General features: G+C 41.3%; 1 long non-coding RNA gene and 1 pseudogene across 1 annotated transcript in view; both read right to left on the bottom strand.

Annotated features, from left to right (window-relative positions):
• The window catches only part of LOC115460599, a 54,638-nt gene extending 30,992 nt beyond the window's left edge, over window positions 1-23,646 (bottom strand). The window contains exons 1-2 of the long non-coding RNA XR_003940526.1: window positions 23,570-23,646; window positions 13,959-14,076 (exon numbers count right to left, since the gene is read on the bottom strand). This is a non-coding gene — a long non-coding RNA (uncharacterized LOC115460599). The remainder of the gene's footprint in view (window positions 1-13,958; window positions 14,077-23,569) is intronic.
• On the bottom strand, window positions 19,922-21,236 carry LOC115460598 (annotated as a pseudogene).
• Window positions 23,647-24,643: the final 997 nt, after the last annotated feature.

The raw sequence follows: 24,643 nt of genomic DNA, 5'->3' as shown, positions 1-24,643 counted from the left end.
GCCCTAACTGAAACTTGGCTTTGCCCTGAAGACTCTGCTTCAGTCGGGCCCTGTGCCATGGAGGTTATCTTTTCTCCCATACTCCTCACCCGGTTGGCCATGGATGTGGTGTCAGGCTACTACTTTCACCCTCCTGTAGATTTTTAACCTCTTCTCCCACCTCAGTCTCACTACTTTTCTTCCTTCGAAGTTCGCTCCATCTGTCTATTCACTCCTCTGCCTCTCCAAGTAGCAGTCATTTATCGACCCCCTGATAAGTCCCTTTCTTCATCTCTCACTGACTTTGACGCCTGGCTTTCCTTCTTTCTTGAACCTTCATCTCCTTTCCTCATTCTTGGGGATTTTAACATTCATGCTAATGATCCCACTGACTCTTATGCTTCTCAGTTTCTTGCTTTAACATCCTCTTTCAATCTTCAAACTGCTCCACTACCCCCAACTCACCAGAATGGTCACTGTCTTGATCTTATCTTCTTCTCTAACTGCTCACTCTCTAGTTTCTGTGCCTCAGCTCTTCCCCTCTCTGGCCATCATCTGATAACTTTCACACTTAAACACCCTCCCCCCCAGTCCCATCCAATCTCAACCAATACATTTAGGAATCTTCAGGCTACTGACCCTTCTACTCTGTCCTCCATGGTTTCAAATCCCTTCTCAACCACTATGTTATTCAGGTCTGTCAATGCTGTCTCTCCCTATAATACTATTCTCTCCTCTGCTCTGGATACTCTCGCTCCTCCTATTCCCTGTTCTGTAAGGCATACCAAACCCCAGCCTTGGCTGACCTCTAGAATCCGCTACCTACGTTCCTGTGCCCACTCTGCCGAACGCCTTTGACTGAAATCCCATGCCCATGCTGACTTCATACATTTCAAATTCTTGCTGACCTCCTTCCAGTCTGCTCTTTTACTTGCCAAACAGGACTACTACATCTAGTTGACAAATTATCTTGGCTCAAACCCTCAGAAGTCTCTTTGCCACACTGAACTCTCTCCTCAAAGTGCCTTCACCTCCAACTCCCCCTTCACTTTCTCCCCAGACTCTGGCTGAGTACTTTTATGATAAGGTTCACAAGATTAAACTTGAATTCTCAACCAGGTCACTTCCACCTCTCCTTCCCTTAGTCCATTCTCTCAACCCTCTAACCCCTGCTTCCTTTTCTGAAATCACTGAAGAGGAAACTGCACATTTTCTTTCCTCCTCAAAACTACCTACCTGTTCCTCTGATCCTATTCCCACCCACCTACTTACTACTTTCATCCCTTTTATCTGTCATATCGTCAATCTTTCACTTTCCACTGTGACTGTTCCTGATGCCTTCAAACATGCCGCAGTCACACCATGTTTTAAAAAAACCTTTACCTGTCCTTCCAACTACTGCCCCATCTCCCTCCTTCCTTTCCTATCCAAGATACTTTAACATGCTGTTCGCCACCATTGTCTTGACTTTCTTGCATATCAAGCTCTTCTTGATCCACTTCAATCTGGATTTCTCCCTCTCCATTCAAATGAAACAGCACTTGCTGAAGTCTCCAATGACCTGTTCCTGGCCAGATCCAAAGGTCTCTATTCTATCCTCATCCTTCTCGATATGTCTGCTGCTTTTGACACTGTTGATTACTGCCTACTCCTAGATACGCTGTCCTCACTTGGATTTCAGGGCTCTGTTCCTTCCTGGTTTTCTTCTTATCTCTCCCATCGTACTTTTAGTGTATACTCTGGTGGATCCTACCCCACTTCTATCCCACTATCAGTTGGTGTACCTCAGAGATCTGTCCTGGGACCTCTTCTTTTCTCCATCTATACTTCTTCCCTTGGTACTCTGATCTCATCCCATGGTTTTCAGTATCACCTTTACACTGATGACTCCCAGATCTACCTTTCCACACCAGAAATCTCAGCAGGAATCCAGGCCAAAATATCAGCCTGCCTGTCTGACTTTGCTGCCTGGATGTTTCACTGACATCTGAAACTAAACATGACCAAGACTGAGTTTCTTATCTTTCCCCCAATCTCTATTTCTGTGGATAACACTCTCATCCTCTCTGTCTCATCATAACCTTGGGGTCATCTTCGACTCCTCTCTCTCCTCTAAAACCTGTTGTTTCTCTATAACACCACCAAAATTCATCCTTTCCTTTCTCAGCACACTACCAGAACCCTTTTCCACACTCTTATCACCTCTCGCTTAGACTACTGCAACTTGCTTCTCATAGGTCTCCCACTTAGCCATCTCTCTCCTCTTCAATTTATTCAAAATTCTGCTGCACGACTTATATTCCGCCAGTATCGCTATGCTCATTTTAGCCCTCTCCTCAAGTCACTTCACTGGCTCCCTATCCACTTCCACATACAGTTCAAACTCCTCTTACTGACTTACAAGTGCATTCACTCTGCAGCTCCTCAGTACCTCTCCACTCTTCTCTCCCTACACTCCTCCCCGGGAATTCCGTTCATTTGATAAATCTCTCTTATTTGCACCCTTCTCCTCCAACGCTAACAACATACTCTGTTCCTTTTATCTTACTGCACCATATGACTGGAATAGACTTCTTGAAACGGTACGTCAAGCTCCATCTCTAGCTGTCTTCAAATCTAGGCTAAAAGCTCACTTTTTTGATGCTGCTTTTAACTCCTTTTTTTTTTCAATTCTCTTTTATTGCCAATAAACACATAAATGTATACAGAAAGCAATAATACATGTTTGCAGTTTTTATAATATCATAAGTCCCTTACCCCTAGTAAAGACCCTCCCCAGTTCCTAACCCAACTGAAATAACAAAACAAGAATTTCAAGTATGGTGACTCAATAAAACATAACTATTATGCTTAAAAAAAACCCATCATGCAGAAATATCCCGCCATCTCATATAGAGTGTCCATACATTAGAAAACTGCAAAAGGTGTCCACGCTTTTTAGCTGTAAGCTTAGACATAAGACAACAATAGTCTGATGCTGCTTTTAACTCCTAACCCTTACTCACTTGTTCAGTACCCATATTTTATCATTCCCACCTTAGTAATTCCCTTAACTCTTATTTGTACTCTTTATCTGTCCTAATTAGATTGTAAGCTCTGTCGAGAAGGGCCTGTCTCTTTATGTCCAGTGTAAAGGGCTGCGTAAGTCTAGTAGCACTATAGAAGTAAGTAGTAGTAGTATATTCTTTGCCTGGACATCACATTATTTCCTCTAAGGGTTTTTATCCTTCTTTTGTTAGGGACTCATCTGACAACAGTATAAATTAAACAGCTCTCAGGCCCATTTGAAAATTTGCTGTTAGGGCTTCTTTTACAAAGCTGCATTAGCAATTCCTGCACGGTAAATGAGAAGAAGCCCATTCAATTCCTATGGGCTTCCTCTCTTTTACTGTGCAGGAATCACTACCATGGATTTATAAAAAAGGCTCTTAAGTCACAGAGGATATCGAAGCTTTATACGTAAATATTCCACAAGATGTGATTATTCAGGTTTATTCAATATCTTGGAAACTCGAACAGACACTAAAGAGTGCCCACACATTTTCAGTGTGAACTGACTTCCATAGCTCTTACAACTATTTTATGCTAAATGGAAAGTATTTTCATCTAATAAAAGGAATAGCCATGGATACTCCAATGACCCCAAAAGTGGTCAATTAACATGTGGGAGAAGGATTTCTTTTACTCACATCCCCCTTTAAAATACCTATCAAGCTTCAGAGGTTTAATTGACTATGGTGTTTATTTTAGAAGCACTATTAGTGTTTCAGATATTCATAAACTGGAACTTAGACGTCCATATCTTGATTTTACAAAGCCAAGATATGAATGTCTAAAACTGCAGAACGTGCATCTGGCAAGTGGGCGTGGTCTGGGGGTGTTTGGGGAGAGATTTTGGCAAGCTAAAAATATGGATGTTATTCCCATTACAGAAGGGGAAGGAACATCCATTTCCATAAAGGTTGCTGCAGAGAGTTAGACCTGCTAAGTAGAACATCCAGGGGTCCCTTGTTGGAAGGGTCAGTAACTACATATATGTTAAAAGTGCAAAGCCTGTGTAGTACATGCAGGAAGCATGTCCAGCATCTGCTCTGCATATATCACATAGGGCAAGTACCATACCCACTCCACCCAGAGGCCCCCAAACCCCATGCTGTGAAATTGATTTTGTGAGCTAGTAGGACTGATTATGTGACTCTACTTCTTTATAGGTATCAATGGCTACCTATTAGCTGTAGATGCAAATTTAAGATTTAACAAGGGCATCAAGTGTAGCATACTGGTCTGCCTGTTTATTTGACTGGTTGCTTTTTTATTTGCTCTCCCATGTTTTGAAATCCTCATAACAAAGCTCGTTATCTGTTCCACTACCAACAGATTAGGCTTTACTCATTACTCTTCTTTTGCTTACTTAGCACGAGTCTTTTGGAATTCTCTTCCCTTAAGCTTAGGACTGAGTTTTCATAGTCTAGGATTAAATCAGGGTTAAAGACCTGGTATTTCCAATTGGCATTTGATTTGGATTAGACTTCCCATTAATAGTAGTTGATGACTTTTACTTGCTTATTTAAGTTTTCTTGTTTTGTTTTTGACCACTTTTGTGGGATCATTGGGTTTGGGGCAGTGGACTTTCCATCTCTATATCATGGTCTTCAGTGTTTTGACTCTTCATGTCTGTATGCGTATTTTATTTTATAAATATTTTTTAGTTATTTTTGTTACATGCTCTCTACTGAATTATTTGTATATATTATTTACTGCTGTGCAAATCACGACAGAATGATACCTCTTACCTCCTGCACCATATTTCCTCTTAAAAGTGAGGTGGGTGTATGTATGCTCCCCTCAGGAAATTTGAGACATGGCATCTAAATGTATTTTTATAAGACAAATTTTTACTGCTGAATAGAGAAATTATGTTTCTTGAACTGTGTATTCTGCAAGATTTTGGTCCCCAAGGCAGGTAAATCCTGCCAAAACATCCGCAGCATTTTTGCTGGTTCTGGGCAGCTTGTTTGCCTTGATTCTGCAATAGCGCACCAGTTGTCATATTAAAATAAGTACAAATAAATGTTTGGATTGTGCTGAATATAATGTATTGAGAAATTCTTTGTGATCTTGACTTCACAATTTTTCATTCATAGAAAGACAGATATTTTTGATTGCTAAAGGGTACAAACTTGAAAATTCTCTAAAACCAGAGGTGAATAATTTAAAACTACAGGCAAAGGGAGAGCACTGTCTCCAGGTATGAGTCCTTTGACACTAATCACTCAATACGTTATGATATCATTACAGCTTAGAACTACAGCAATGTAAATGCATTGTTTCCACTCTGCTATGACTGAAACCAGTACCATATACTGAGCAAAAATAATGGGAGGCTTCTATAATATGATGAGCCTTAGTGCCTCCAAGGATGCAGGCATTCATCTACAAGAATGATAAACATGATATTCAGGAGTAGTAGAGATGACTGTGATAGCCGGGTTTCCTAGTTTCTGCCTATATGTTCACATATATTAAGGCACAGCCCACTATGAAGGTAATTTTATAAACAGAACACATATGGGAGGATTACAAAAAGGTGCCTATTTTATAAAGGCAAATGGACACCCATGTGCCCTTTTAAAATAGGATCACAGAACCAGCCTCAACAGTGCACATAAGGCCATGCACAAGTTTACATCCACTCTGAAAAAGGTGTAAATGTGCACATGCATGCTACATGTGTACCCATGTTAGGAAACACATGGGTACATTGCAACTTCATCTCTACTCCTCCCAAACTGCGCCCCAGGAAGGCCTACTCTGAGATCATATAAAAGTAGGTGCATTCTTTCCATGTGACTACTTTTTACACAACAATCCAAAAGAATTAAATTAGGAAAAAGAGCCCCTAAGTATAGCCCAAACAAAACAAACCAAAGTAGGGGTGGACCAAATGACCTCCAACAAACAGTGAAGTGGACAACAAATCTTTAAAAAGCACCTCATGTAAAAGGACCCCCATGTTTCGGTAGAACCACTCGCCTGCCTCAGGGGTCACACAAACTATGGGCAAAAACAAAAAAAAGGTGACTATATTTTTTTTAAAAAAGTATATATATAGATATACGTACACATACATACACACCATAATAATAGACTATAAACTGTAAAAACCATATGACAGCATATATAAAATTAAATAAACAATTCAAAAATGTAAACAAAACATAAAACTTTATAAAAACATAAAAAAATATAAATGAAGACTATTGTGAACTGCTGTGATGGCATATGTCCTACCGAGTATATCAAATAAAGAAAAGGAAAACTTGAATATGAAACATCTGTGGTTGAATATTAAAAAAGCTAAATCCCTGTGAGTATCAGCAGCTACAAACAGGAGGAGAATTAATTAGATATATAAAAAATATGTATGTGCTAAAAAGAAATATATATAATAAATCCACTATATACATTAATAACAAAATGTTTAAACGCTGTCTAAAAAATGGCACAGAAAACAACCTGAGATCATATGTGGATATATAAACTGTACAGGCAAAACGTAATTAAAATGAATGATCTAAGGACTCAAAACTAACCAAAACTGAGAATCTTTTCAACTACTAACAGTTAAGGGTGTAAGATCACTGCTGCAGAAATGCTCCCGAGCCAACTGCTCCCTGGACCAATGCCCAACACACCTACTCAAATCCATCCCTATGGAAGAAGTAAAATGGTTACTCGATGATCTCAATGAGCTGTTAAAAACTGAGTCTCTTTCTCCTGATATGGGCACAATTGTTCTCACTCCAATGTAACATCACCTGCAAACTACCGTCCAGTGGCAAGCATACCCGTTTTCACTAAAGTATTAGAAACCTATATCAGTAAACAATTCTCTTCTGGAAAAATGTGCTTTTTTTCCTTTTTTTTTCATCTTTTTATTAACAAGTAGTACAAAACAGAGCATGAAACACAAAATTAGTAATGCAGAAAATAAGCAAGGCAGTGAAACACAAAACCATCATAACTGTTACGTTGAAGCTCTGTTAAGTGTCCCACCTGTATTTTATCTTACAAAGGAAAGGAAAGAGAAGAAAACACCCCTCACTCATCCCCCTCCCGTGTCCAGGAGCTATGAAACAGCAGGAGGCGGCAATGTAGGTAGCCGCTCCAGGCAACACCTCCACAAGCCACAATATTCCTGAGAGGTCCTATGAGCTACAGCAGAGACTCTCCTGCACTCCCAGTCTGCCATCTGCCACATACTGGCATACCAGTGTGCAAGAGGCGGGGCAAGTTGTCCCACCCACTGTTGAATAACTTTCTTAGCCAAAACCAAAGCCAGCAAAATGAACTTGAGGTGATAGTCTGAGAGCCCCTGGTCCACTAGAGCAGCATCTGAGTCCATTAACAGAACCCCATAAGACCACTAATAGGAGTCAGCTAAGACATCTTTCAGGACAGCAATAATGCTGGGCCAGAAGCTCTAAAGCAAAGGACATTCTAAAATGGTGTACCAAGGAGCCCCGACCCAAGCCACATTTATCACACACATCTGACTTCCAAAGGCTCATGCATTTGCTTCTGGTAATATAAGCATTGTACAAAATCTTAAACTGGATCTCGTGAAGACCCACATTAGGAGTAACCCAGAAGGCTAAACTGAAGCACCGCAATAACTGTGACAGAAACTTTGACCCTCAAATGTGCATTCCATGCTGCTGCCCGGTGTAAAAAAAAAAAAAAAAAGATGAAGTCTATGCTCTCTCTCTCTAGGCTGTACAACATGGAAAGCTTGTTCTGATTAGCAGGCATTTGCAAAACAATAGTGTCCAAAGTAGTGAAAGAGGGATATGTGCCATTGGGGGCCCTTCACAGAGGCAAGCTGGTGTCAACGTTGTAAATACGAATAGGAATATTTCTGTGGGATAATCCAAGCCGTCTGACACTGCGAGAAAGAAGGGAAACGACCCAGCCCCAAGGCAGTCACCTGACCCACATATCTACAACCCCCCTGACCCATGTCTCAAAAGGAGATCTATCCTGGTTTGCAGCAAAATCTGGGTTCTGTAAGAGTTCTAAGAAGAGAAAAGGTCCCTCTGCTCCCCCTAACTGAGTTCTCCACCAGTCCCAAGCCAACTTCAGGGGATGAGAGAAAGGAGACAACCAGACCCGTTTGTTCCTAGAGTGAAATATATTAAACACATAGGAAGAGGAGGCATCATCCTCCCACACAAATTCAGAAGCAAATTTAAAGTGCCCAGTGTGGAGCTCATGTATCCAGCGAAGAGTCACTGCTACGTTATAAAGACGGAGATATGGTATGTTTGCTCCCCCTTTACTTCAATCCCGAACAAGCTTATTATAGACAAACCACACTCTACCAGCCCCCCAAAGAAAAGAAGAAACCACCCATCAGTAGACCAGTTCATCCCTATGGGTAATCCAAATAGGCATCATCTGGAGAGGAAAGAGTACCTTAGGAAGAAGAACCATTTTAACCAAAGTGACTCGACCCAAGAAGGATATAGGGAGGTCCCGCCAACGATGACAGATATTTCGAATAGACTACTACTACTACTATTTAGCATTTCTATAGCACTATAAGACTCCAACTTCTCCCACAAAATTTTACTGTACACAATACCCACATCTAGATGGAGATAGACCTCTATAAATACTTCAGCGGACCCTTAGATCAGGCCAAAGGGAAATTTGGCAGGTGCCGACAGCTATAATTGGTAGATAACACCATTGCCTCCAATTTATCAAAATTAATCTTTATTATTATTATTTGTTACATTTGTTTCCCACATTTTCCCACATTTTCCCACATATTTGCAGGCTCAATGTGGCTTACATAATACCCAGAAAAGGAACCCACCAAGATGAGCCACCAAAATGGGGATCCCCTGAGACACATGCTCTAAAAATATCAGCAATCATCTGTGAAAAGATTAATTTTATATTTGTGCATCCCAACATGGATTCCAGCTAGTTCAGGGGATTAGTGAATTTTACTAGCCAGTGGTTCTAACAAAAGAGATTCACTGAAGACAGTGTACAACAGATATATCTTAATCAATTGTTAGGCTAGGACTCTATTATAATGTGTATCATAAAAATCTAAGGGCCCTGTTTACTAAGCCGCGCTGTAGGCACGCTAAAATACGCTAACAATGGAGACACATATTATATTCCTATGGATGTCTCTAGCATTAATTAACGCGTGCTAAAAATTAGAATGCGCTAAAACGTCTGCATGCCTACAGTGCAGCTTAGTAAACAGGGCCCTAAATAAGTCCTTCTTTTTGTTTTGATTTTTTACCTCTTACTGCAGTTATCTCTGGATATGAAGGAGGAAAAGGCTTCAGATGCTTTTAATTTCCTGCCCTTTTGTTCAATGTCATTAAAAACACCCGTTGCACCCCCCCCCCCCCCCCATCTTTGACTCAACAGTAGGTGCAAGCCTAAGTTGCTGCAGAAGCAGCCATGAAACATTTAGAATAAATGTCTACCTACTTTGTACAGCAGGATGATGCAGTTTATGCTAATTCTTCTTGGCAGAAAAGCTCAGGATACAACAAGTTGGCTGGGGACCATCTGCACACTCAAGTTTGTCAGATTTTCTATTGGCTTCAGGTCTGAGCTTTGACTGGACCACTCAAGAACATTCACTGTTTTCCTGCTGTGTCACTCCATTGTTGTTTTTGCTTTCTGCTTAAGATTACTGTCCTGCTGAAAGCTGAACTTTCTCACCAGAGACTCAGGCCAATGGCAAACTAGAAGAGGTTAACTCCAAGATCAGCCTGCATGTTGTGCCATCCATCTTTCTTTTAATTTTCACAAGCTTCCCTGTCCCTGATCCTCCAACAATATTATACTGCCACCACCATGCATTTGCCAGCTGTAAACAAAGAACAAGCTTTTTTTTGGATTCTGAAACAGTTTTGAAGCCCCTTTTTTATTTTCTCTCTCTCTCATAAATCCCAACGCCTAAATTAGGCACGGAGCGGATGTATTGCATAACAATGCACATACATATCAGAAATGCCCATGACCCGCCCATTCCACACTCACTTTTCAACTATATGACATATTTATAAGCACCACGTTACAGATTTGCTTAGCTAGTGTGCATCAATCCTAATTAATGCCAATAAGTGCTGATAATTGGTTGTTTATATCCAATTATCAGCACTGATTAGCTTGTTAACTAATTATGTGCCTTAGTATGGAATACAATTTGATTTCCACACAGAAACCTTGGCGCGATATATAGAATCCTGGGATATGTGGCTTTTCTTCATAGAGGCCAAGCATGTGGAGTAATTTTGTAGTAGTTGAACCGTCTATATTTTCTCCAGCATCAGCCAGCGACCTCCGTAGTTCTTTTAAAACAATCTTAGGTCTCACAGTTGCCTTTCCCATCAGTTCTCTCAAACCCACAACTGCTGACTTTGGAAGGATGGCGTGATCAAGGAAATGTCTTGGTGGTGCCTGTTTTCACTTTACAACACCGGACCTGATAATGCCCCAAAGGAAACAGACACGTATTGCATTTTTCATATAGTTTTCCTCCATTCTGTGCTTTTGACTATCTGTCCTAGAGCTCTTTTGGCACAGCCTTGCTTGGCATGTTTAGGCCCTTGCATCAAATTCACTCCATATAAAAAAGAAGCAGCTTGACTCTTCAACTAAGAGTATTCAAATGAAATGAACTATTATGACTGTGGTGATGTGGTGAGCAATTTCTAACTTATTATGGGCCTTGAAAAGGCAATTTTCAGAAACCAGAATCAATTTGGGCTTGCTACAACAAAGGATGTGAAGACTTATAAAGTTACAACTTTTCAATTTCTTATTTTTAATTACTTTTTCAATATTTCTATAATTGTTCTCTCACATTGAAAGTATGACGTATGTTGAATAGATCAGTAAAACAAATTCCTACTTTAAAGCATTCTGAATTGTATTTTTTTTTTCAAAAACTTCTATTCCGCAATAACCTGATCAGTTCCATGTGGATAACATAACAGAACCACCAGAACAACCATCTGGGAATTTTTCAGATACCTTAATGCAGTGGATTATCTATTTAAATGGAGAATTGATTTTAATGTTTTTTATGACAAAGAACCATTGTATTTAGATCTTTAAAATACAAGCATCTAAATACATTCATCAAAAACTTTAAAATCAATTCTCCATTTAATAGAAAGCCAATGAAGCTAGATAAAATAGGTGGAACATGCTCAAACCTATTGTAGGAACATCTGTCAACAATTTTGCTGCTATGCTGAAGACTTAGCAACATATTTCCTGGTAAACCCTATTAAATAACATTTCTATAATCTATTTTACTCATCACCAATGCACAAGTATAAACAAAGAAGCTCTGTCTCCATCCTATGGCTCCAAGTCACCCCAAGCTTAGTGGCAGAAAGATGGGGCAATTAGAAGGAAAGCACGTTTTTTTGTGACAAGAGGTGTCCGCACACTTCAAGTGAAACCTGTTCAGTTGTCAATGCTGATTCGATATAACTCAAAGTTGAAAGATGTTCACCCATATTCTTTCCTCGTTTAAAAGCAATAGTTACAAACTCCTTAAACACGAAGTAAAGTTGCATCAAGTGCCAAAGTTTTCACATAATATTAACCAATTGTTGGCTAATCCTTGAAAATGGTAACACATGTTAATAATTCATTGTCCAATTTCTCTCTATTCTGCAGGAGCAATTCTCTCTGTGCAAATCTTGCCCGCAAATATTCCTTTCTTACAGATCATCCAGGATAACCTCGTGATTTAAATCTTTGTTTCAAAATGTCCAATTCTCACTTAAAATCCTCCGGAAAGGAGCAAACTCTTCTCAGGCAAAGGAACTGGCTCACTGGAAGGTTATATGTTAACTTAAATGGATAAAAGGTGTGGAAGAGTGGCCTAGTGGTTATTGTGGTTGACTTTGGTCCTGGGGAACTGGATTCGATTCCCACTGCAGGCACAGGCAGCTCCTTGTGACTCTGGGCAAGTCACTTAACCCTCCATTGCCCCAGGTACAAATAAGTGTATATAATATGTAAGCCGCATTGAACCTGCTATGAGTGGGAAAGCGCGGGGTACAAATGTTACAAAAAAAAAAAAGTGAACGAATGTGTTTCTTTCAATTGGCTTCTGACATAGAGACGTGCATAACTATACTTCTTGTTTAATAATCTATAAATCTAAAAATGCTTTCTTAAATGTATCTGCCATCATCACAAACTCAATATCAGGATCTATTGCGTTTAACCAATGAACACGTTTTTGTAAATTTTCTTCAGTGTTGTCCCATACAAAAATAATATGATCCAAAAACCTTTTCCAAAGGATTTCTGATTGGGACTCCTTCAATATACTGTGTTTCTAAACGATCCACATATAGGGTAGCGACTGACGGCGTCAAAGTTGTTCCCATCAACACCTCCAGTATTTGCTGTTAATAATTTCCCTTATACCAAAAATAATATTTGTTCTATCACCATTTTTGCCATTTGAACCAAAAATAAAATCTGACTTTATACGTTGAGGTTGTGTCCAAGCCTCTAGCACAACCGCTATAATCTTCAATGCCTTATTTTGAGATATTTTCATGTACAACACAATGTCCAAAGTCACCAACTATGATGTATCTGATACATTTAGGAATGTCTCCAAAGTAGAAACAAGATGAGAAGAATCTCTAAGACACGATGTTACTTAACTTGCTGCTGTCTGCAGAAACTTATCCGCAAATTGGGAGAAGGCTCCAATACTGAACGGCGAGTGAAGACAACAGGGCTGCATTTCGATTAAATTTGTAATTGCGTGATTAAAAGGTATGATATTTATTTATTAAATTTTTACTACTGCAGCTCCTTGTGACTCTGGGCAAAGGAGGGTTAAGCGATTTGCCCAGGGTCGCAAGGAGCTGCAGTGGGGGAAAAATAAATAAATACCTTTAATCACACAATTAATAGAAATTAAAATTTTTATTGAAATGCAGTCCTACTATAAATTTTTGATATTTTCTTGAGGGTACAAAACAAATCCAGTGTTTATCAGTGTTCTATCACCACAGAACTATTGCTTTTCCAGTAGAATCAAATGGAGAAATTAGACCTTATCAAATACGTAATTTGTGTCTCTTAGAAGTCAATAGCACAAAAAAGGGCACAAAAATTGAGAGGAGGAAACAAGGCAAGTCAGGGGACAGGTAAAGTATTAGATAAGTGATGTTTTTACAGTGTTTAAACAACAACAACAAAAAAAACAAAAGCTTTTTGGATAATCAGTTAACATCAAAAGTCATACCTATAGTATAACTTGGAATGGAACACTCACTCACTCACTGATCACTAATGCATCAATACATCCATTTCTGAACTCTCACCCCCGTAATCTAACCCTCACTCATACCTTTACCCACAGAAATATGTATACCACACATAATGCCCTTCTAGCTTCCCGCTGTCTCCTTCCAATGTTTCAAAGCTTTGATCCATTGTTATATTCTGCAACAATACTTTGATTGTCTCGCATAACTCTTCACAATGTAATCCATAACCAAGCTGTAACAAATTGTACTTCCATCATTCATATCATATTGTAAGCCACACTGAGCCCGCAAAAAGGTGGGAAAATATGGGATACAAATGCAATAAATAATAATAATAATAACAGATATACTGACTGAAGTCTTGCATTATGTTTTCAGTGTAATACTTTGCATTGTGATAGAAATTTCCTGACTACTATTTCTTATTTGCCTCTTTTTCCCTTTCACCCATACCTTGGCATATCTTTTGATTATGTTATATGCTAGCTAATCCTCTGTACCTGTAAACAGGAAAATGGCAGAAATTACAGAAGCTAAAAGATTACTTTAAAATTTTTAATCTAAAATGTGCAAGCTATTTCCTCATTAGGCCTTATGTTTCAAGCTGTTCTTTTGCCAAAAACCTACCATCATCTTCCTTGTTTTCCAGTGGGACGCTCCAGGCTATCAGGTTCCTTGCAGTGCGTCCTTCTTCTGCCACTATCTTCCTCACTTTGTCATGACTATTCGAACGTTGAAATGAAGACTGAAAACAGAAAGCATTAAGTAGTAATGAGAACAAAGCACCTGCACGAGTCATTTCTGAGCATACATTTGTGGTAGACTAATGGAGGTGTCACTGACAGAGCTGCAAGTTGAAAGAACTATAATGCATGGATGTATGAAAGAATCATCTTAACTCAACTTTCTTATCCTGAGCAAAGATACATGGAAATAGAAAATGCAAGGCAAGCATATTTAAGTATTAAATGTATAACTGAGTAGATCAGTCTAAATATGCATCAAGCCCACTATCCTGATTCCAGCAGTAGACAATCCAGGTCACAAGTACTTGGGCAGGATGATCCCTAAAGATAGATAGCTTAAGCCCCAATGTCTACCTTGTTAAAAACAATTTATGGACTTTTTTCTCCATGAACTTGTCCAAACCATTTTATTCTTTCCAATCCAAAGAAAACTGTAAAAAATTATACCTAAGTGGACGAGAATGTCTGTCTGGGAGCTAAACCTCTCCCAAAAATGTAACACAATTGGACCAAACACAGCATGAAGGAAAAGCAACAAAAAGGTACAGAGTTCAGAAGTGGGCAAAATCAGATTGGGGATTCCAGGGAAGAGAGCTCACATCAAAAATTTGTCCCAATGCATTTCTATGGGAGAAGCAGTTCCAGCTTTTGCAGCATAGAAACTTTTGACAATGAAAACATGCCTCTCTGTGTTCTGTACTCTCCAGGTCACAAACACAGAACCAACACAGACACACATAACACAATTCAAAGAAATAGAAAATAATGCCCTCCAGCTAATAAGCTGCCTATTTGCGACTCACATGCATATTTTGTTTTCTTTATTCTTAATTCTGCTGTGAAATCTACTGACTAAATCAGCCATTCCCAACCCAGTCTTCGGGGGTACACCTAGTCCCATAGGGTTTTCAGGATATCCACAATGACTATTCATGAGTTGGACTGAATGCAATTGAGGCAGTGTATGCAAATCTATCTCATGCACATTCACTGTGGATATCCCGATAACCCAATCGGACAAGGTGTGCCCTGAGGACTAGACTGGGAATGGCTGGACTAAATCAACCAGTTTTCTTATTGGTTCCAGCAGCCAGCCCAAGTCCAAAATACTGCACCTCTCTCCCTTCTTAAATTGAACATCCTGCTCACCCTGGTTTAAGTGGGTTTTCGTAAACTTTAAGAAGTGTTCTTGGATCATGTGTGTTTGTCATTCTTTTAAAACCTATTGGATAGCGAAAACATAAACCCCCAAATTCTATAAATTGCACCTAAACTTGAGTGTGAAATTGGGTGTATGATATAGAATAGGGTCAGTTATGAGTGTCCCTTAATTGGCTAATTAGCACTAAAATGGCACTTAATTGGCCATGAGAACAAATTGGCAATAATTTGTAGTTAAGCACATAACCAACTTATTCCACTATTCTATAAACCGAGCACCTCATTTTTATGGTGCGCAACTCCAAAGGGGTGTGAACTTGGGAGGGGCATGGACAGGTCAGGGGCTTGCCAAGAAATTAGGCGCCACATTATTGAATACTGTCATTTACACACCTAACTGCCAGTACTTAGGCATGAGCATTTACACCAGCCTTTGAGCAGGCATAAATGCTTGTGCCTAAAGTTAAGCGTGAAAATGCAGACTTACACTAGTATTCTGTAACAGCAGGTACCTGTTCTAATTCCACTACATGTTTTTTGAGATGCAGTGACCAGAACTGCACACAAATGAGGTGCAGGCGCACCATGCAGCAATAAAAAAGCATTATAATGTCCTCATTTTTGTTTTCCATTCCTTTCCTAATAATACCTAATATTCTATTGGCTTTCTTTGCCACCGCCACACACTGAGCAGAGGGTTTCAACGTATCGATGACACCTAAATCCCTTTCCTAGTTGGTAACTCCTAGTGTGGAAACTTGCATTATGAAGCAATAATTCGCGTTCTTCTTTCCCACATGCATCACTATGCACTTGCTTACATTAAACGTCATCTGCCATTTGGATGCCCAGTCTCCCAGTCTCGTAAGGTCCTCTTGTAATTTTTTACAATCCTGCTGCAATTTAACAATTTTATATAACTTTGTGTCATCAGCAATTGCAATTACCTCACTACTTACTCCTATCTCTAGATCATTAATAACTATGTTATAAAGCAGCGGTCCCAGCAAAGACCCCTGGGGAACCCCACTATCTACCCTTCTCCATTGAGAGTACTGACCATTTAACCCTACTCTTTGTTTTTTTTATCTTTTAACCAGTTTTTAATCCACAATAGGACATTACCTCCTATCCTATGACTCTCCAATTTCCTCTGGAGCCTTTCATGAGGTACTTCATCAAACACCTTCTGAAAATCCAGATACACAATATCAACCGGCTTACCTTTATCCACATGTTTGCTCACCCCTTCAAAGAAATGTAATAGATTGGTGAGGCAAGATTTCCCTTCACTAAATCCATGTTGGCTTTGTCTCATTAATCCATGCTTTTGTATCGCTCCATGGTGCAACCGCACCTCGAATATTGTGTTCAATTCTGGTCACCGCATCTCAAAAAAGATATAGAGGCATATTTTCAAAGCACTTTGGGAGGCTAAGTTCCATAGGTTTCTATGGAACTTTGGGAGGCTAAGTGCTTTGAAAATGAGCCTGATAGTGGAATTAGAAAAGGTACAGAGAAGGGCGACAAAAATGATAAAGGGGATGGGACGACTTCCCTATGAGGAAAGGCTAAAGCGTCTAGGAGAAAAGGTGACTGAGGGGAGATATCATAGAGGTCTATAAAATAATGAGTGGAGTTGAACGGGTAGACATAAGCATCTATTTGTGCTTTCCAAAAATGCTAGGACTAGGGGACATGTGATGAAGCTACAAAGTAGTACATTTAAAACGAATCGGAGGAAATTTTTCATCACTCAACATGTAATTAAACGCTGGAATTCGTTGCCAGAGAATGTGGTAAAGGCAGTTCACTTAGCGGGGTTTAAAAAAGATCTGGGCGGCTTCCTAAAGGAAACGTCCATAGACCATTATTAAATTGACTTGGGGAAAATCCACTGCTTATTTCTGGGATAAGCACTATAAAATGTTTTGTACTTTTTGGGATCTTGCCAAGTATTTGTGACTTGAATTGGCCACTGTTGGAAACAGGACGCTGGGCTTGATGGAACTTTCGTCTGTCCCAGTATGGCAATACTTAGCTATGTACATGTTGACTTTGTCTCATTAATTCTCTCAAATTTTATTCTTTATAATAGTCTCTACCATTTTGCCCAGCACTGACGTCAGGCTCACCAGTCTATAATTTCTCAGATCGTCTCTGGAACCTTTTTAAAAAATCAGTGTTAAATTGGCCGCCCTCCAATCTTCCGGTACAATGTTTGATTTTAAAGATAATACATAAAGATACATATTACTAACAATAGTTCTACAAATTAATTTTTAAATTTTATTAGTACACTGGGATGAATACCATCCGGTCTAGGCAAATTTACTACTCTTCAATTTGTCAAATTGCACCATTTTAATATCTTCAAGGTTTATAGAGATTTCATTCAGTTTTGACTCATCAGCTTTGAATACCATTTCTGGCACCAGTATCTCTCTCAAACCTTCCTCAGTGAAGACCAAAGCAAAGAATTTGTTTAATCTCTCCCCTACGGTTTTGCCTTTCCTGAGTGCCCCTTTTACTCCCTCTGTCATTGAGCGGTCCAACTGATTCTTTTGCCAGCTTCTTGCTTTTAATATACCTATGGAGGAGGAGGAGTAGCCTAGTGGTTAGAGCAGTGGACTTTGATCCTGGGGAACCGAGTTCGATTCCCACTGCAGCTCCTTGTGACTCTGGGCAAGTCACTTAAGTCTTAACCCTCCATTGCCCCTGGTACAAAATAACTGAATATATGTAAACCGCTTTGAATGTAGTAGCAAAAACCTCAGAAAGGCGGTATATCAAGTCCCATTTCCCTTTCCCTATGTTTTTTTGCCTCCAATGCTTCCTTCACTTCACTTTTTAACCATGCTGGCTGTCGTTTGGTCTTCCTTCCTTCTTTTTTAATACACGGAATATTTTTGGCCTTGGCTTCCAGGATGGTATTTTTGAACAGCATCCACACCTGATGTAAATTTTTGACCTTCGCAGCTGCTCCTCTAAGGTTTTTTTTTTTTTCACCATTCTTATTTTATCAGTCTCCATTTCTGAAAGTTAAATGCTAATGTATTGAATTTCCTGTGTGTACTTACTCCAGAGCTTATATCAAATCTGATCACGTTATGATCACTGTTATCAAGCGGCCCCAGCACCATTACCTCCTGCACCAGGATTAGGGGGCCCTTTTACAAAGTGTCCAAAACAGCCACCGGCAGTACTCCCGCAACGAACACATGCCATTTCTGGGGGAAAAAGAAAAACCCCAGAAATGGCTTGCGTGACGACAACCCGGCAGTAATCGGGCATCACCGCATGCTGCCCAGTTACCACCAGGTTAGTGCAGGAGCGGTTAATGGGTGGTGGTAAGGGCTTCCTGCCGCATGGCCATACGGTAAGAGTTCTCTCACCATATGGCCATGTGTGCTGGTGGCTTTTTTTACCTGCAGCGGTAAAAAGGGCCGTGACGCGTGGAAAAAACGGCCCCCGCTGTTAGTGTAGGGCACTTTTTCATGCAGCTTGGTAAAAGGAACCCTAGGTCTAGAATTTTTCCTCCTCCTGTTGGCTCCTGTACCAGCTGCTACATGAAGCAGTTTTTGATCTTGTCAAGGAATTTTTCCTCCCTAGCATGCCCTGATGTTACCTTTACCCAGTCTATACTGGGGTAATTTAAATCACCCATTATTATTGTATTCCCCAGTTTGTTAGCTTCTTTAGTTTCCGATAACATTTCTACATCTGTCTGTTCATCCTGGCCAGGTGGATGGTAGTACACTCCTATCACTATCCTTTTCCCCTTTACACATGGAATTTCAATCCACAGGGATTCCAAGATGTGTTTTGTTTCCTGCAGAATTTTCCACCTATTTGATTCAAGGCCCTCCTTAACATACAATGCTACCCCTCACCAATTCAATCCACCCTATCACTACGATATAAATTGAACCCTGGTATGACAGTGTCCCACTGGTTATCCTCCTTCCACCAGGTCTCAAAGATGCCTATTATATCTAATTCTTCATTTAGTGCAAGATATTCTTTCTCTCCCATCTTATTTCTTAAGCTTCTGGCATTCGTATATTTATTGCTGCATTTGTATCCCACATTTTCCCACCTATTTGCAGGCTCAATGTGGCTTACAATTATGCCGCAATGGCGATCACCATTAACGGAATGATAAGTACAGAAAGGTGTTACAGTTAAGGTATATGGAAATATCAAGTAAATTAGATGTGACAAATAAAATATCAAATGAATTAGGAGTAAATGAATAAATAATTCATAGCAGGTAGGTAATAACAGGACAAGGTAAAACGTTCAATAATATCAATGTAATTAAAGAAACTAGATTAAAGGAATCAATGTTGGTTTGTTCTGGTGCATTTTGAGAGAAACATGAGAGAGAAACTGGAACAATGAAACTGGGAAGACTGGAGAGTCCTCCTTGCTCCGACTCTACATAACGATACAGCCGAGGTTGTCAAACAGAACTTGCAGCTTTGCCTAACAGCTCTGGCTATTTCTCAGGCTAAAGCGACTTGCTTCCCTCAACTGCTCCTCCTAAGTAGCCGACAGCTAGAATAAAAGAGCCCCGTCCCCTGATGATACCTAAAGAGGAGAACGAGGATGTTCCTCACTACCCATAAAGGTCTTTGAAACGCAGACTCCAACCCCCCCCAACATCCTCTGAAGCTCTCATCCACTTTCGGTGTCATCTGCATTCCTCATCCGATTGTTAGCAAGTGTAGATGTGAACGTGGCTCCACCACCCACCTCGTACACACAGAGCAGCCTGTGCAGCAAGGTGCTGTGGAAAACACCTAGGCCACAGTTTTAGTGTTGGGGTCTGGCTCCTGCGTTATCTGCAAGGTTGGGCTTTGGGGCCCCAAAGTCCAGCTCGGCCTGCAGTCCTGCTCCTCGTAATAGTGAGGTACACATCCCAAATCCAGGCAGTCAAAGAGGCCACTCTCTGGAGTCGAATGCTGCTCCAGGAGAGCCGCCAGGCTAGGAAACTCCTCACTTAAGTGCTCTAAGCTGTATGTGCCCAGCTCAGACTTTAACACCTGGTAAGGAATGATGCCACACAGCGTTCTCACTGCCAAGGTCCAACTTGCAGAATCTGGCTCTTTCTGTAACAAGAATGCACCTAAAGCCTCCCTCCTCAGGAGCGAGGTTACAGAATCCCTGCAGATACCTGCAAAGGACCAGACCATCTCCTGCAGAAGGTCCTCATTTTCCGACAGTTGAGTCGTGTTGCTACACCTTCCAGGCTGCGGTGTCCCCTGGACATGGCGCTGCAGCTGTGCGTTGTAGCTGGTACAGCGATAGGCCCCTGAGCGGATAGCCTTGCTTTGGATGGCCTTCTTGCGTACTAGGGTCGGGGAGCAGTACGGATTTCCCTGGGCAGTGTTTCTGGGACTGCTTCTGACTCCATTTACCTCTTTCACACTGGTGCCTGAGAGCCTGCGAAAGGACACCAGGGCATCGACGTTCTGTGAGATTTCCGAGTCTAGTGGATCTCGTGCCACTCCAGTGCCTCTCTCTGGTGGCCTCGCTGGCTCCATGCAGGAGGGCTCCTCCTCCCCAGGATGCAATGCCAGGTAATGGAGCTGGAAGGAGCAACAGAGCAGCAGGTTCCACAGCTGCACCTCGCTGGACTGGCTGCCAACATACAGGTGGCAGAAAAGCTCATGGCTTGGGCTCTGTGGATTCCGAGCTACAAATGCAAACTGGCAGTCCTGGGCCGGCAAGTAGTGTACAGGATCCGTGGAAGAGCGTGAGCCATCAGGAGAGTCTCTCCATCTGCACTGTACATCTTCACTCCCTGCACACTGAACTTCAGGATCACAGACAGCCGACGAGTGCAGCCCTTCAGAGACTGAAGCTGCTCATGGATCAGGCAGAGAAGGTCTTCCATCGTGAATGAGCATACATACTCCAGAAATTTGGTTATTACTCTGGGCTGCGGGAGCCTGCATCCTGCACTTCTTCCATTTTCTGCTTTCTTTCTCATGCTGAGTGTTATCTCGGCCTTTGCCCACTTACCGGAGTCCTCCGAACCTTTCCTCCACCCCACTCACTGCTGCAGCATTTCTATATGTTTGTTGTTGCTCTTTACATCTTGCTCAGCAGTTGACAGTGTAAATTTTGAATCTTTTGCCTGCTTTTTCTTTAGAGACACTTGATCTACTATGGTCTTTAATGCAACGAGCACGACGAAGAAGAAAAAAAAACGACGAAAAGCCGACTAAAATGAAGGCTCTTCTTTCTAGGGGCACAGAACCACCGTAAACAGCTGTTCCTGACCGCGGAAAAAAGAAAACTGAAGCAAGACTCTCTCGTGACGGGCGGGAAGATGGCCATGCATGCGCGGTGCGTGCACCTGCGCACTCGAAGGTTTTAGCAACCTTTGTTGCTAGGAAGATTTTCCGGACCTGGGGCTGCCCTAGTCCCTATCTAAGAAGGGTCTGAAGATAATCAGACTATAAGAAAGCACTACACCCTACCACCCCATTCCTACCAACTTCATAATGCACCAGCTGACTTCTCATGCCACGAGTGGTCGATAAAAAAATTATATTAAATATATAAAAATGATCAAAAGTACGGTAACTACACTTTAATCCCAAAAGTATTAAATCATGTGCCTAGGATGCAGAAATCCAAGGGTCAAATTCCATTCTGAAGGGAAGAAACAGCAATCAAACCAACAGCATCCATGGGTGCATAAAGGGATCCACATAGTAAATGGTTTTACCCACATTCCCCAGGATTCTATATAGCACAACTTAAATTGCGTGCATAAATCCAGTCACATTCTGGATTTGCATGTGCAACTTAATTAGTTAAGCCAATCAGCATTGATAATTGCCAATTAACAATCATTGACACTAATCAGAATTTATGCGCACAACTGTCTAAGAATATAACATGATGGGCATAAATTCTAAGTTGCATCGTTGAAAAGAGAGCATGCCATGAGCGAGTCATGGGCGTATCTAAAATCTATGCATTTGGTTATTGAATACACCCGGTCTGTGCGTAATTTAGGCATCGGCATTTATATCAAGTTTTACTTTGCGTAAGTGCCCACGACTAAATTTAGTTGCTCGGCGTATTCTATAAACCATGCAGAAATTTTGGCATACTTTATAAAATATGCCTAGGTGTATTTCATTTCAGCACCCATTTTTTAGACATCATATATAGAATCTATGTTTATAGGAAATAGTTTAGTAGATCAGGCTCAAAGAGAGAGATTGTTAGGAGAAAGAGCGACAGCAGCAATGCCCTGGTCTCTGAGATCTTTAATACAGCATTCCATATTAAGGGCTAGATCTAGAAAAACACTCCTCAATTCATGTGTCTTTCCCAGTAAGAGTTCTTTCCCCCTGGATTCAGCTCCCTCAAGGAGTAGGGACAAGATGTGACTAGGAAAGAGAGGGCAGCAGCTGACTTCTTGATGAGACCTTGACAATAACAGGAGCTGTACCATGGGATTTTTTTTTGGGGGGGGGGGGGGAGAATTCTAGGAGCTGTCCTGGAGTGATGACACACAGACATGAGCTGCAACCTAGGATGTGGGAGGTGTCACTGTCAAGTTATGCCTTAGGCTGTGAAAAGTGAAGCTGAATCCTGGGTCAGGAAAGGAGTCATGGTGACAGAAGCTGTGCTGTGGCATATGGGGCGTGACTGTGACAGAAACTGTTCCCAGACTTGGGAAGCAACAGGATCTGTGCTCAGAGGTGTGACAGAACTGTGCTCTAGAAAGGGGCGATACCAGTGACTGCCGCTGTACCCTAGGATGGTAGAGGGACACTACTGCCAAGCGCAGTATCCTAGAAGCGTCTCAGTGTCTCGGAATAGGAAGGTAGGCGGCAATGAGAACAACTGGAATGAGAAGAAGGGGTGAAGTGACATCAGCTATGCCCTAAGGTGTGGGTTGCCAGTGGCATGAGCTGTGTAAGAAAATTAACAGTCTCCAGCCTATACCATATTCAAAGTTTTCAGGACGGGAACATGCCGAAAAGACGACATCACTCACCATAGTAACAGAGTTAATCCCACAGGCTAGTCCGCATTTGCCCCCACAGGCGTCGGGAAAGGGTGACCTGGACAAAGATACCAAGTCACACGCATTAGGCGTGTGACACACGCATTCGGCTGCCCTCACACTTACGCACGCCAAGCACCTTTCCTCAAACGCATTCGGGAATCAGGGGAAGGGTCTCACACTCTCCCCCCCCCCCCCCCCTCATGATCTGCCATCTCTCCGGCTTCCACTATCCTCCTTATCCGCGATCCTGCACCTCTCCCGGAACCCCCCACCCCCGGTCAAGCTCATACCTGAGGTCGCCCAACAATCCCACAGCTTTCTTTCTCCGGTGCCCCGTCCCCTAGACCACAACTCCTCTCCCGCTGAGGCATCCCGCCTTACACAGGAGGAAGCAGGAAGTTGTGTCAAAGGAAACAGCAGGCGCAAAGAAGCCAATCAGCACTATCTAAGTTTCTCCTTCCCAGCGCAGCCGTCATCCCCGTTCACTCAAAACAAAGCAAGCAACCCTATGAGCTGCTGCATCCACATTGGCGTTTTTTTTTTAATTGTTGGCCCATCAGTAACAAGTCTAAAGCTGTTTCAACTGGAGAGGCAGTGCCTTAAAAGGTGGAGGACAAATGTTGGTTTTTTATGTTTGTTTGTTTTTTACTTTTTGTCTATTAGATTGTAAGCTCTTTGAGCAGGGACTGTCTTCTATGTTTGTGCAGCGCTGCGTATGCCTTGTAGCGCTATAGAAATGCTAAATAGTAGTAGTAGTACTTATTGGACAGCTTTTTAATTTATTTGAAGGCTTCCCATATGTAGATATAAATATCATGAAATAACAAAAACAGCTTAAAAATTATTATAGCTGGTAACATAGTAAATGACGGCAGATAAAGACCTGTACGGTCCATTCAGTCTGCCCAGCAAGATAAACTCATTGATTATCTTGCTCAAAGCCCACCTCTTCAATGTCGCCTTAGGCACCTAACCACTACACCTCTACTCAGGAAATCTAGACTACCCCAACTTGACATTTCGTCCTTTAGATTGTAAGCTCCTTTGAGCAGGGACCGTCCTTCTTTGTTAATTTGTACAGCGCTGCGTAACCCTAGTAGCACTCTAGAAATGTTAAGTAGTAGTATTTTACATGGTATGTGATGCTTTATATTGTGTACCCGAGTTTGATTTGTCCTTGGCATTCTCAGGGCACAGACCGTAGATGTCTGCCCAGCACTCTTCTTGTACTAAGTTCTGAAGCTAACGTTGAGCCCTTAAAATTTACACTCCAGCCCATCCCTATCTATTCAGTCACGATCACGGCGTAGACCGTAGAAGTCTGCCCAGAACCGGTTTCCTTTAAAACAGGATTCCTTTGTGTT

Source organism: Microcaecilia unicolor, chromosome 1 (assembly GCF_901765095.1).
Source record: "Microcaecilia unicolor chromosome 1, aMicUni1.1, whole genome shotgun sequence".
NCBI lineage: Eukaryota > Metazoa > Chordata > Amphibia > Gymnophiona > Siphonopidae > Microcaecilia > Microcaecilia unicolor.
The sequence above is the reverse complement of the archived record's forward strand: the minus strand, read 5'-3'. Positions and strand labels throughout refer to the sequence as shown.